Raw genomic sequence first — 12,388 nt, 5'->3', positions numbered from 1 at the left:
ATATGTGCGAGCACTCGAGCGCTTTTTTGCATGCATTGCTAGCATGGTACACCGTGTTCTCTGCGGAAGCAAGTGCCACATTCATTTCTTTGAATTACCTTCGCGCACAAGTTCGGTATTACGTCATAATGAGACCAAGATTGTCACCTTTTTTCATGTATTGGTATTGTTTTGTGCCTTGGTTTGATTTGTGACAAAGAATCCTACGTAACGGTGGTGTGGCGCGACTTGAATAACGCCTTTGTGTCTGAGCTGTATCGTCAGCTTGTTACGATAGTAATAATTTGTAGCGTGTCGCGCTATTTGTAGCAGTTTTTAAGGCAAAAGTGGTTTCTCAATACAGGTTTCGTCATGAGGGCTACCCAGTGAATAATCTGTGCAGTGTGATACGGCTGGGTGTACAGGTAAGTATCACGTTCCTCATCCACTGGTTTCTACTTTACAGGAAGGAACAACCTCAGTGCACGCACTGTGGTTAGCCTCTCTCAGTTTTGCATATTTTCTTACATGTTCACATCAGAAACACACCTTACACTTTAGGCTCCTTCACCCAGCAATATAATAATTAGAGATTATAATTCTTTTTAGAAGAGTTCCCCATATTCTTTTTGGAATAGTTTTTAATCTTTTGAATTTTTAGAAGATACAGGGATTGTAAACCATGTTTTAAACTGATGTTTTAACATTTGTCCAATGCATTTATTAAACAACATATTCATTTTTAACTGGTTACACCCAAACCAATGTTCTGATGTATTATTTCCTTTGTTGTCGATGCACCATAAAAATTGGAATAATCATCATCAATGCAGGTTACTTCACGGTTGCCTCGACATACTCAAGAAATGGGTGCAGAACCTGCGTAATGCCCACAAACTTTGACTACCACAGCACCTCCAGAAAGTAAAGGCATATGTGTCACATGGGATTTTTAAAGGCATTCACAGTATACAATACCTTGTATGAACTGTTGTAGAGCCTCTACAGTACACTCTCAGAAATTAAAACTTGTCAGGGAACTGTGATAATTGTTTCAGTTAATAGGCATGTACATATACGCTATAGGAAGAAAATTATTTATTGAAAATGCACTTCTCTGGCTACTCATGTTGTTTACATCTACTGTTGATCACATTCATTTATCACATATTATATTCTTATATATTATTATTATATTATCACATATTCGATCACACTAAATTTAAAATTCAGCATATATGAGAAAATATCAGGAGGGAAATTGCTATGCATTGTTCATTCCAACCTAAAATTGAGTGCTACAAATTTAGAGAGCGTACCAGACCATTGTCATTCCTAAAATATATATTGCCATTGTAGCAAGGTCACAAAACAATAAATGTAGTCTTTTGCGACCTCCCTGCACGTTCATTGTATCCTGAAACGCATAAGTGCAAGAAATAAATCTTGAACTTGAATAAACTCGATGTTGTATAAACTTGACATAAAATATTGAATAATTTCAATTCCATTTCAATTTTGTTAGTAGTATTTGCAATACATAGTACACAGTGGGGGCCCCGTAGCATAGCTAGAGGTGGGGCCTCCCGGAAACAATCTGAATATCATGTATGTGGCGACAACATCAGAACATGGTATCCAATATAACGATGTACTGTCACAGTATGGGACAAAGCACAATACGCACAAAAATAAAAGAACAAACAAATTAAATAAATATAAGAAATAAAAACAACTGAGATTGAGCAAAAATGTGACGTTTATGAAGGTGAACAGCGTAGGCGAAAAAGCCCATGGGTGAAAGAAGACAAATACAGTTGTAGTTGAAAAAGCGTGCATGAAAAGAATGTGTATGAATATGAGTAACTAATTCATGAAATGGTTCCGTAAGATGATCCGAAAACGTTGGAACGAACGTACTGACTTTAGGTTATCGGGCAAGGCGTTCCATAGTTTGGCAGCAACGAAGGTGAATGTTTGCTTCCCGTAGTTGGTTGTTGTGCGTGGCAGGAGAAAATTACAAGGTGATCTAGATGGAACGACTACTGCAAGACACTGATAGTTGAAGACACCTGACAAATGCTTGTACAGAAGCAGTAGAACGCGGAAATGAAACAGCTGCATGAGTGGCAAAATACGCAGTGATATGAAGAGGTGGCGACTGCTGCATACTGTGGGAGTGAATGTAATGATGCGAATAGCTCTTCTTTGTAAGCGGTTTAGAGATGAGAGATATATGTGGATCCCCATGATGTGATGCAGTAAGAGAGGTGGGGAATGTATGAAAGCGTAATATAATGACACAAGTGTATGGAGTGGAAAAAAATATTTGACCTTGGATAACGCATGAAGGCCGTAAGCCGCACGCTGACATATGTTTGAGATGTGTGCTGTGAACTTGAAATGGGTATCTAACGTTACTCCCAGGAACGTTACCTTGCCAGTAGGTAAAAGAGAGCTACCATTTAGCGTTAAAGTTGTCAGCAGCGGTAGTTTCCTCTGAGGGCTATGGAAGAGAATGAATTCAGTTTTTTTATTATTAATAGTTAGCTTGTTGGTGCGGAATATAATGAATGATATAAAATATTGAATAAACTAGAACTAGTATATTCTCTTTACTCATCATCAGTGATCTTCATTACAAAAGCATATCGTGTTAGACTTCTTTGTTTGCGTTTCACACACTGGGTACACGAGGGCCAAAATGACAAAATCACAACTGTTTCAAGCTCCAAATAGTCCTGTTGCAATTTGAAGACCATACGTGGAGCTGCATTTTTTGGAACATGCTCCACATAACAAGCATGACAAAGTCAGCACTGGATAGCCCATACCCAAGCAGCTTTTCTCACACTGCAGTTGTATTCAACAAAAGCATGTGAGTGCTGGAGAAGCACATTCAGTTTGGCACAACCGCGCCTGCAAATAATCAGAACAAATAAAGGAAGAAGCAAACAAACATAGAAGGGCTGTACTTCAAAAAGAGATAAGTCCTGTGTCTCAAGGAGGTGTTACCACTTCCTAAGTAACTTAATTGATTAAGCTTACATCACTACCTGATTAACTGTCCTAACGAGTGTGATCTAATTGCGTGAAGTAATTATTTGGGCTGCTTCGGTGTGTCCATATTTGCGAGGCAAAGCACCGCTGTCGTTTACTAAAAGACTCTTTCTAAGGCGATGCTTGACATAAATCATACTAAACGCATACACGGCTAAAACAACGGCTGTGACTCTACAGAACGATCTCTTTCTGCCATGTGAGTATATCTTTTCCCGGGCCGTTCTTTATGGAACAATTTTTGTCCAGAACGCAGTACGGGATATTATATACATGGTTGTTGTTAATCTCACGTCGTTTCTTATTGAAATATTGGCTGGGAAACGTGCTGTAGTACAATCCCCAGCGCTGCACTGCAGTGACGGTCTAGTTTCGGAATGCAAAACATAACGTAATTAAGAATCGAACGGCAGGACACCTGTGAAACACTGTTAGGATACATCAGTATACTGGCACCTTACAAAATTGTGTGATGACAAACAACGATCAATGCTAGCAGCGCAATAAATACACACAATCTCTGTTGCCTCCCATTGTTTTCTATGGGCACACACAGCACTTTAGGGCCCACCAACATGGCGGCCCGAAGGCACGCCTCTCCCCCACGAGCCCCTCTCCCATGCGCGATCCAGCCTTTATACATAGAGATCAGTGGGTTTTTCGAAGCCGCTCTAGGACAAATGTTTACATACAGGATTGTCGCATTTCAGCTGACGTAAAAAATAAAGTAGCTGATCTTGTCATGTTGTACTTTCTTCATTCCGTACTCGACTGCGGCGCCGCCACAATAAACCCACTATGCGACACATTTCGTCCTCCTCTTTTTCCCTCTAGATCGGAAATATGAGAGTTTCGTTTTTGCACGTGGTCGTTTTTCGAAGCCGCTCTAGGACAGATGTTTCCATGCAGGATTGTCGCATTTCAGCAGACGCAAAGGGCGTTTATGTTTAATCGCCCGGAGGCGCTCGGTGCGGATATGTCGTCACAGATCTGGCTCGAGAGCGTATGAGAATTGGCTCAGATCCGCCCGCTTTGTGTTTGGATATTCGCTCAGAGTAACCTCCGAGGCAGCTCGCTTCGCTCGGAGCTTGGAGGGCGAGCTCGCAGATCCTTCCCACAATTCCTGAGCCAGAAGATGGCGGCTATTTTGAAATTTTGAGATGACTTTCATCCAGACAATCTAGACCGCCGTACCACACGAACCAGTTGTGGAATTAGTGCTTGAAAATGCAAAACTCTCTGACAGATGTCGATAAACTTTATGTAACACAGGCTTTGATGCAGAGTTTGCAGCCAGCGTCGTGATGGACGAACGCGCGAGTGGCCCCGCGTGAACGGCAAGCAAATCGGTCGTCGTCGTCTTCCACACACTACGTGCAACATGGAATGAAACATGAAATGATGTACAAAAAGAAAAAAGAAGGAACACAAAATCAGAAAAACTGACAGAAGCGAAACCTTCAAGCCACTAAGGCATAAACGATGCCCTACGACGAACACCAACGGAAGCAGACGACACAGCAATAGATACTGCGCAAGCGCAAAGCCGTTGTCGCTCGGTCGCGTATGGAATTTAATTTTCTCCTCGCTTTACACCCGACCGATCGATTTCCGGTTCGGTGACGCACTTCCGCTCAGCTCGGGCTCTGCTCCGAGCGAATAAACATAAACGTCCAAAGAATAACGTAGCTGATGCTGTCATATTTTACACTTTTTCATTCCGTACACCACTGCGGCGGCGCTATGCACATTAAGCCCACTATTCGACACATTTCGTCCTCCTCTTTTTCCATCTAGATGGGAAATATGAGAGTTTCGTTTTTGCACGTGGTTTTTCGAAGCCGCTCTGGGACAAATGTTTCCATGCAGGATTGTCGCATTTCAGCAGACGCAAAGAATAACGTAGCTGATGCTGTCATATTTTACACTTTTTCATTCCGTACACCACTGCGGCGGCGCCATGCACATTAAGCCCACTATTCGACACATTTCGCTCTCCTCTTTTTCCCTCTAGATCGGAAATATGAGAGTTTCGTTTTTGCACGTGGTTTTTCGAAGCCGCTCTAGGACAAATGTTTCCATGCAGGATTGTCGCATTTCAGCAGACGCAAAGAATAACGTAGCTGATGCTGTCATATTTTATACTTTTTCATTCCGTACACCACTGCGGCGGCGCCATGCATATTAAGCCCACTATTCGACACATTTCGTCCTCCTCTTTTTCCCTCTAGATCGGAAATATGAGAGTTTCGTTTTTGCACGTGGTTTTTCGAAGCCGCTCTAGGACAAATGTTTCCATGCAGGATTGTCGCATTTCAGCAGACGCAAAGAATAACGTAGCTGATGCTGCCATATTTTATACTTTTTTCATTCCGTACACCACTGCGGCGGCGCCATGCACATTAAGCCCACTATTCGACACATTTCGTCCTCCTCTTTTTCCCTCTAGATGGGAAATATGAGAGTTTCGTTTTTGCACGTGGTTTTTCGAAGCCGCTCTAGGACAGATGTTTCCATGCAGGATTGTCGCATTTCAGCAGACGCAAAGAATAACGTAGCTGATGCTGTCATATTTTACACTTTTTCATTCCGTACACCACTGCGGCGGCGCCATGCACATTAAGCCCACTATTCGACACATTTCGCCCTCCTCTTTTTCCCGCTAGATCGGAAATATAAGAGTTTCGTTTTTGCACGTGGTTTTTCGAAGCCGCTCTAGGACAGATGTTTCCATGCAGGATTGTCGCATTTCAGCAGACGCAAAGAATAACGTAGCTGATGCTGTCATATTTTACACTTTTTCATTCCGTACACCACTGCGGCGGCGCTATGCACATTAAGCCCACTATTCGACACATTTCGTCCTCCTCTTTTTCCCTCTAGATCGGAAATATGAGAGTTTCGTTTTTGCACGTGGTTTTTCGAAGCCGCTCTAGGACAGATGTTTCCATGCAGGATTGTCGCATTTCAGCAGACGCAAAGAATAACGTAGCTGATGCTGTCATATTTTACACTTTTTCATTCCGTACACCACTGCGGCGGCGCCATGCACATTAAGCCCACTATTCGACACATTTCGTCCTCCTCTTTTTCCCTCTAGATCGGAAATATGAGAGTGTCGTTTTTGCACGTGGTTTTTCGAAGCCGCTCTAGGACAAATGTTTCCATGCAGGATTGTCGCATTTCAGCAGACGCAAAGAATAACGTAGCTGATGCTGTCATATTTTACACTTTTTCATTCCGTACACAACTGCGGCGGCGCCATGCACAATAAGCCCACTATTCGACACATTTCGCTCTCCTCTTTTTCCCTCTAGATCGGAAATATGAGAGTTTCGTTTTTGCACGTGGTTTTTCGAAGCCGCTCTAGGACAAATGTTTCCATGCAGGATTGTCGCATTTCAGCAGACGCAAAGAATAACGTAGCTGATGCTGTCATATTTTATACTTTTTCATTCCGTACACCACTGCGGCGGCGCCATGCATATTAAGCCCACTATTCGACACATTTCGTCCTCCTCTTTTTCCCTCTAGATCGGAAATATGAGAGTTTCGTTTTTGCACGTGGTTTTTCGAAGCCGCTCTAGGACAAATGTTTCCATGCAGGATTGTCGCATTTCAGCAGACGCAAAGAATAACGTAGCTGATGCTGCCATATTTTATACTTTTTCATTCCGTACACCACTGCGGCGGCGCCATGCATATTAAGCCCACTATTCGACACATTTCGTCCTCCTCTTTTTCCCTCTAGATCGGAAATATGAGAGTTTCGTTTTTGCACGTGGTTTTTCGAAGCCGCTCTAGGACAAATGTTTCCATGCAGGATTGTCGCATTTCAGCAGACGCAAAGAATAACGTAGCTGATGCTGCCATATTTTATACTTTTTTCATTCCGTACACCACTGCGGCGGCGCCATGCACATTAAGCCCACTATTCGACACATTTCGTCCTCCTCTTTTTCCCTCTAGATGGGAAATATGAGAGTTTCGTTTTTGCACGTGGTTTTTCGAAGCCGCTCTAGGACAGATGTTTCCATGCAGGATTGTCGCATTTCAGCAGACGCAAAAAATAAAGTAGCTGATCTTGTCATGTTGTACTTTCTTCATTCCGTACTCGACTGCGGCGCCGCCACAATAAACCCACCATGCGACACATTTCGTCCTCCTCTTTTTCCCTCTAGATCGGAAATATGAGAGTTTCGTTTTTGCTCGTGGTTTTTCGAAGCCGCTCTAGGACAAATGTTTACATACAGGATTGTCGCATATCAGCTGACGTAAAAAATAAAGTAGCTGATCTTGTCATGTTGTACTTTCTTCATTTCGTACTCGACTGCGGCGCCGCCACAATAAACCCACTATGCGACACATTTCGTCCTCCTCTTTTTCCCTCTAGATCGGAAATATGAGAGTTTCGTTTTTGCACGTGGTTTTTCGAAGCCGCTCTAGGACAAATGTTTACATACAGGATTGTCGCATTTCAGCTGACGTAAAAAATAAAGTAGCTGATCTTGTCATGTTGTACTTTCTTCATTCCGTACTCGACTGCGGCGCCCCCACAATAAACCCACTATGCGACACATTTCGTCCTCCTCTTTTTCCCTCTAGATCGGAAATATGAGAGTTTCGTTTTTGCACGTGGTCGTTTTTCGAAGCCGCTCTAGGACAGATGTTTCCATGCAGGATTGTCGCATTTCAGCAGACGCAAAGGGCGTTTATGTTTAATCGCCCGGAGGCGCTCGGTGCGGATATGTCGTCACAGATCTGGCTCGAGAGCGTATGAGAATTGGCTCAGATCCGCCCGCTTTGTGTTTGGATATTCGCTCAGAGTAACCTCCGAGGCAGCTCGCTTCGCTCGGAGCTTGGAGGGCGAGCTCGCAGATCCTTCCCACAATTCCTGAGCTAGAAGATGGCGGCTATTTTGAAATTTTGAGATGACTTTCATCCAGACAATCTAGACCGCCGTACCACACGAACCAGTTGTGGAATTAGTGCTTGAAAATGCAAAACTCTCTGACAGATGTCGATAAACTTTATGTAACACAGGCTTTGATGCAGAGTTTGCAGCCAGCGTCGTGATGGACGAACGCGCGAGTGGCCCCGCGTGAACGGCAAGCAAATCGGTCGTCGTCGTCTTCCACACACTACGTGCAACATGGAATGAAACATGAAATGATGTACAAAAAGAAAAAAGAAGGAACACAAAATCAGAAAAACTGACAGAAGCGAAACCTTCAAGCCACTAAGGCATAAACGGTGCCCTACGACGAACACCAACGGAAGCAGACGACACAGCAATAGATACTGCGCAAGCGCAAAGCCGTTGTCGCTCGGTCGCGTATGGAATTTAATTTTCTCCTCGCTTTACACCCGACCGATCGATTTCCGGTTCGGTGACGCACTTCCGCTCAGCTCGGGCTCTGCTCCGAGCGAATAAACATAAACGTCCAAAGAATAACGTAGCTGATGCTGTCATATTTTACACTTTTTCATTCCGTACACCACTGCGGCGGCGCTATGCACATTAAGCCCACTATTCGACACCACTGATCTCTATGTATAAAGGCTGGATGGCGCATGGGAGAGGGGCTCGCGGGGGAGAGGCGTGCATTCGGGCCGCCATGTTGGGAGGCCCTAAAGCGCAGTGTGCGCCCATAGAAAACAATGGGAGGCAACGGAGATTGTGAGTATTTATAGTGCTGCAGGCGTTGATCGTTGCTTGTCATCACACAATTTTGTAAGGTGCCAGTATACTGATGTATCCTAACAGTGTTTCACAGGTGTCCTGCCGTTCGATTCTTAATTACGTTATGTTTTGCATTCCGAAACTAGACCGTCACAGCAGTGCAGCGCTGGGGATTGTACTACAGTACGTTTCCCAGCCAATATTTCAACAAGAAACGATGTGAGATTAACAACCACCATGTATGTAATATCCCGTGCTGCGTTCTGGACAAAAATTGTTCCATAAAGAACGGTCCGGGAAAGGATATACTCGCATGGCAGAAAGAGATCGTTCTGTAGAATCACAGCCGTTGTTTTAGCCGTGTATCGGTTTCGTATGATTTATATCAAGCACCGCCGCAGAAAGTGTCTTTTAGTGAACGACTGCGGTGCTTTGCCTCGCAAATATGGACACACCGAAGCAGCCCAAATACGTTGTGAGCGTGATTTAATTGCTTTACGCAATTAGAACACGCTCGTTGGGACAGTTAATGAGGTAGTGATGTAAGCTTAATCAATTAAGTTACTTAAAAGTGGTAACACCTCCTTGAGACACAAGATTTACCTCTTTTTGAAGTACAGCCCTTCTATGTTTGTTTGTTTCTTCCTTCATTTGTTCTGATTATTTGCAGGCGCGGTTGTGCCAAACTGAATGTCCTTCTCGAGTACTCACATGCTTTTGCTGAATACAACTGCAGCGTGAGCAAAGCTGCTTAGGAACGGGGCCTGCTACCCAGTGCTGACTTTGTCATGCTTGTTATGTGGAGCACGTTCGAAAAAATGCAGCTGCACATCTGAAACTCCAATGAGTATCATCGTCATCTAAAAGAGAGCGCCGTAGCACCGTTGTGAGACCAGACACGCTTTCTGAATATCTTCTATGGCACCTTCCGCAGTTTGCACAATTTTGTTCAGCATCGAAGTCTCTCATAGGAACCACTTTGCATTAACTGTGACTCCCATTTTACATTTTGATGTGCAAGGGCCTTCTTGCACTACACACGTATGGTCTGCAACAGGATAATTGCAGCAGGACGATTTGGAGCTTGAAACAGTTGTGATTTTGTCATTTTGGCCCTCGTGTACACCGTCTGTGAAACGTAAACAAAAAAAATCTAACACGATATGCTTTTGTAAAGAAGGTCACTGATGGTGAGTAAAGAGAATATACAAGTTCAAGTTTATTCAACATTTTATATCATACATTATATTATTCAACATTTTATATCAAGTTTATACAACATCAAGTTTATTCAAGTTATTTCTTGCACTTATGCGTTTCAGGATACAATGAATGTCCAGGGAGGTCACAAAAGACTACATTTATTGTTTTATGACCTTGCTACAATGACAATATATATTTTAGGAATGACAATGGACAGGTACTCTCTCTAAATTTGTAGCACTCAATTTTAGGTTAGAATGAGCAATGAATAGCAACTTCCCTCCTGGTATTTTCTTATATATGATGAATTTTGAATTTAATGTGATCAAATATGTGTTAATATAATAATATATATAAGAATATAATATGTGATAAATGAATGTGATCAACAGTAGATGTAAACAACACCAGTAGCCAGAGAAGTGCATTCTCAAGAAATAATTTTCTTCTTATAGCATATATGTGCATGCCTATTAACTGAAACAATTATCACGGTTCTCACGGTTTTAATTTCTGAGAGTGTACTGTAGAGACGGCTTAGATCTACAACAGTTAATACAAGGTATTATATACTGTGAATCCCATGTTAAAAATTCCATGTGACACATACTTTTTGGAGGTGCTGTGGTAATCAAAGTTTGTGGGCATTATGCAGGTTCTGCACCCATTTCTTGAGTATGTCAAGGCAGCTGTGAAGTAACCTGCATTGATGATGATTATTCCAATTTTTATGGTGCATCGACAACAAAGGAAATAATACATCAGAACATTGGTTTGGGTGCAACCAGTTAAAAATGAATATGTTGTTTAATAAATGCATTGGACAAATGTTAAAACATCAGTTTAAAACATGGTTTACAATCCCTGTATCTCCTAAAAATTAAAAAGATGAAAAACTATTCTAAAAAGAATATGGGGAACTCTTCTAAAAAGAATTATAATTATTATATTGCTGGGTGAAGGAGCCTAAAGTGTAAGGTGTGTTTCTGATGTGAACATGTAAGAAAATGTGCAAAACTGAGAGAGGCTAACCACAGTGCGTGCACTGAGGTTGTTCCTTCCTGTAAAGTAGAAACCAATGGATGAGGAACGTGATACTTACCTGTACACCCAGCCGTATCACACTACACAGATTATTCACTGGGTAGCCCTCATGACGAAACCTGTATTGAGAGACCACCCTTAAAAACTGCTTCAAATAGCACGACACGCTACAAATTATTACGATCGTAACAAGCTGACGATACAGCTCAGACAAAGGCGTTATTCAAGTCGCGCCACACCACCGTTACGTAGGATTCTTTGTCACAAATCAAACCAAGGCACAAAACAATACCAATACATGAAAAAAGGTGACAATCGTGGTCTCATTATGACGTAATACCGAACTTGTGCGCGAAGGTAAGTCAAAGAAATGAATGTGGCACTTGCTTCCGCAGAGAACACCGTGTACCGTGCTAGCAATGCATGCAAAACAGCGCTCGAGTGCTCGCACATATATTGATGACAACACTACCTGTGTAGTGTAACGTGTTCTTTCAAGCATATTATGCACTCAAACTGTATTTGCCGCCGGATAAAATGCAAGTGTGCTCGATTGAACGTCGGAAGAGCGATCAAGCAACCTGCATCCAGTGCTCGTTTTGGGCAAAAAAACACTTCATAATGGTCAACTAAATATACAGAATGAACGCCTATTTATTCCTCGATAAAGAGTGACTCACCTGTATAAATTTAGGCCCTGTAACCTTGCCAGTACGGTTGGTACGACCGTAATTGCAAGAAGTTGCCATGATCGCTGCGGCGACTGTTGTGAGCACCGTAAGATGGCGGCCGGTTTCTTCACGCTCGCGCTCCCTATCAGCGATCCAGCCTTTTACAATCGAGATCAGTGTTCGACACATTTCGTCCTCCTCTTTTTCCATCTAGATGGGAAATATGAGAGTTTCGTTTTTGCACGTGGTTTTTCGAAGCCGCTCTTGGACAAATGTTTCCATGCAGGATTGTCGCATTTCAGCAGACGCCAAGAATAACGTAGCTGATGCTGTCATATTTTATACTTTTTCATTCCGTACACAACTGCGGCGGCGCCATGCACATTAAGCCCACTATTCGACACATTTCGCCCTCCTCTTTTTCCCGCTAGATCGGAAATATGAGAGTTTCGTTTTTGCACGTGGTTTTTCGAAGCCGCTCTAGGACAAATGTTTCCATGCAGGATTGTCGCATTTCAGCAGACGCAAAGAATAACGTAGCTGATGCTGTCATATTTTACACTTTTTCATTCCGTACACCACTGCGGCGGCGCCATGCACAATAAGCCCACTATTCGACACATTTCGCTCTCCTCTTTTTCCCTCTAGATCGGAAATATGAGAGTTTCGTTTTTGCACGTGGTTTTTCGAAGCCGCTCTAGGACAAATGTTTCCATGCAGGATTGTCGCATTTCAGCAGACGCAAAGA

General features: G+C 42.9%; 1 long non-coding RNA gene across 1 annotated transcript; it reads right to left on the bottom strand.

The window, feature by feature from the left end:
* Positions 1 to 10,062: 10,062 nt before the first annotated feature.
* Positions 10,063 to 11,771, bottom strand: LOC135373254 (uncharacterized). The gene is made up of 3 exons (XR_010416381.1): positions 11,650 to 11,771; positions 11,028 to 11,088; positions 10,063 to 10,626 (listed from the first exon to the last, which is right to left on the bottom strand). It is a non-coding gene; the product is annotated as an uncharacterized LOC135373254 (long non-coding RNA).
* Positions 11,772 to 12,388: the final 617 nt, after the last annotated feature.

Source organism: Ornithodoros turicata, unplaced genomic scaffold, assembly GCF_037126465.1.
Source record: "Ornithodoros turicata isolate Travis unplaced genomic scaffold, ASM3712646v1 Chromosome23, whole genome shotgun sequence".
Taxonomy (NCBI): domain Eukaryota; kingdom Metazoa; phylum Arthropoda; class Arachnida; order Ixodida; family Argasidae; genus Ornithodoros; species Ornithodoros turicata.
This window is presented reverse-complemented; position numbering and strand designations above follow the sequence as displayed.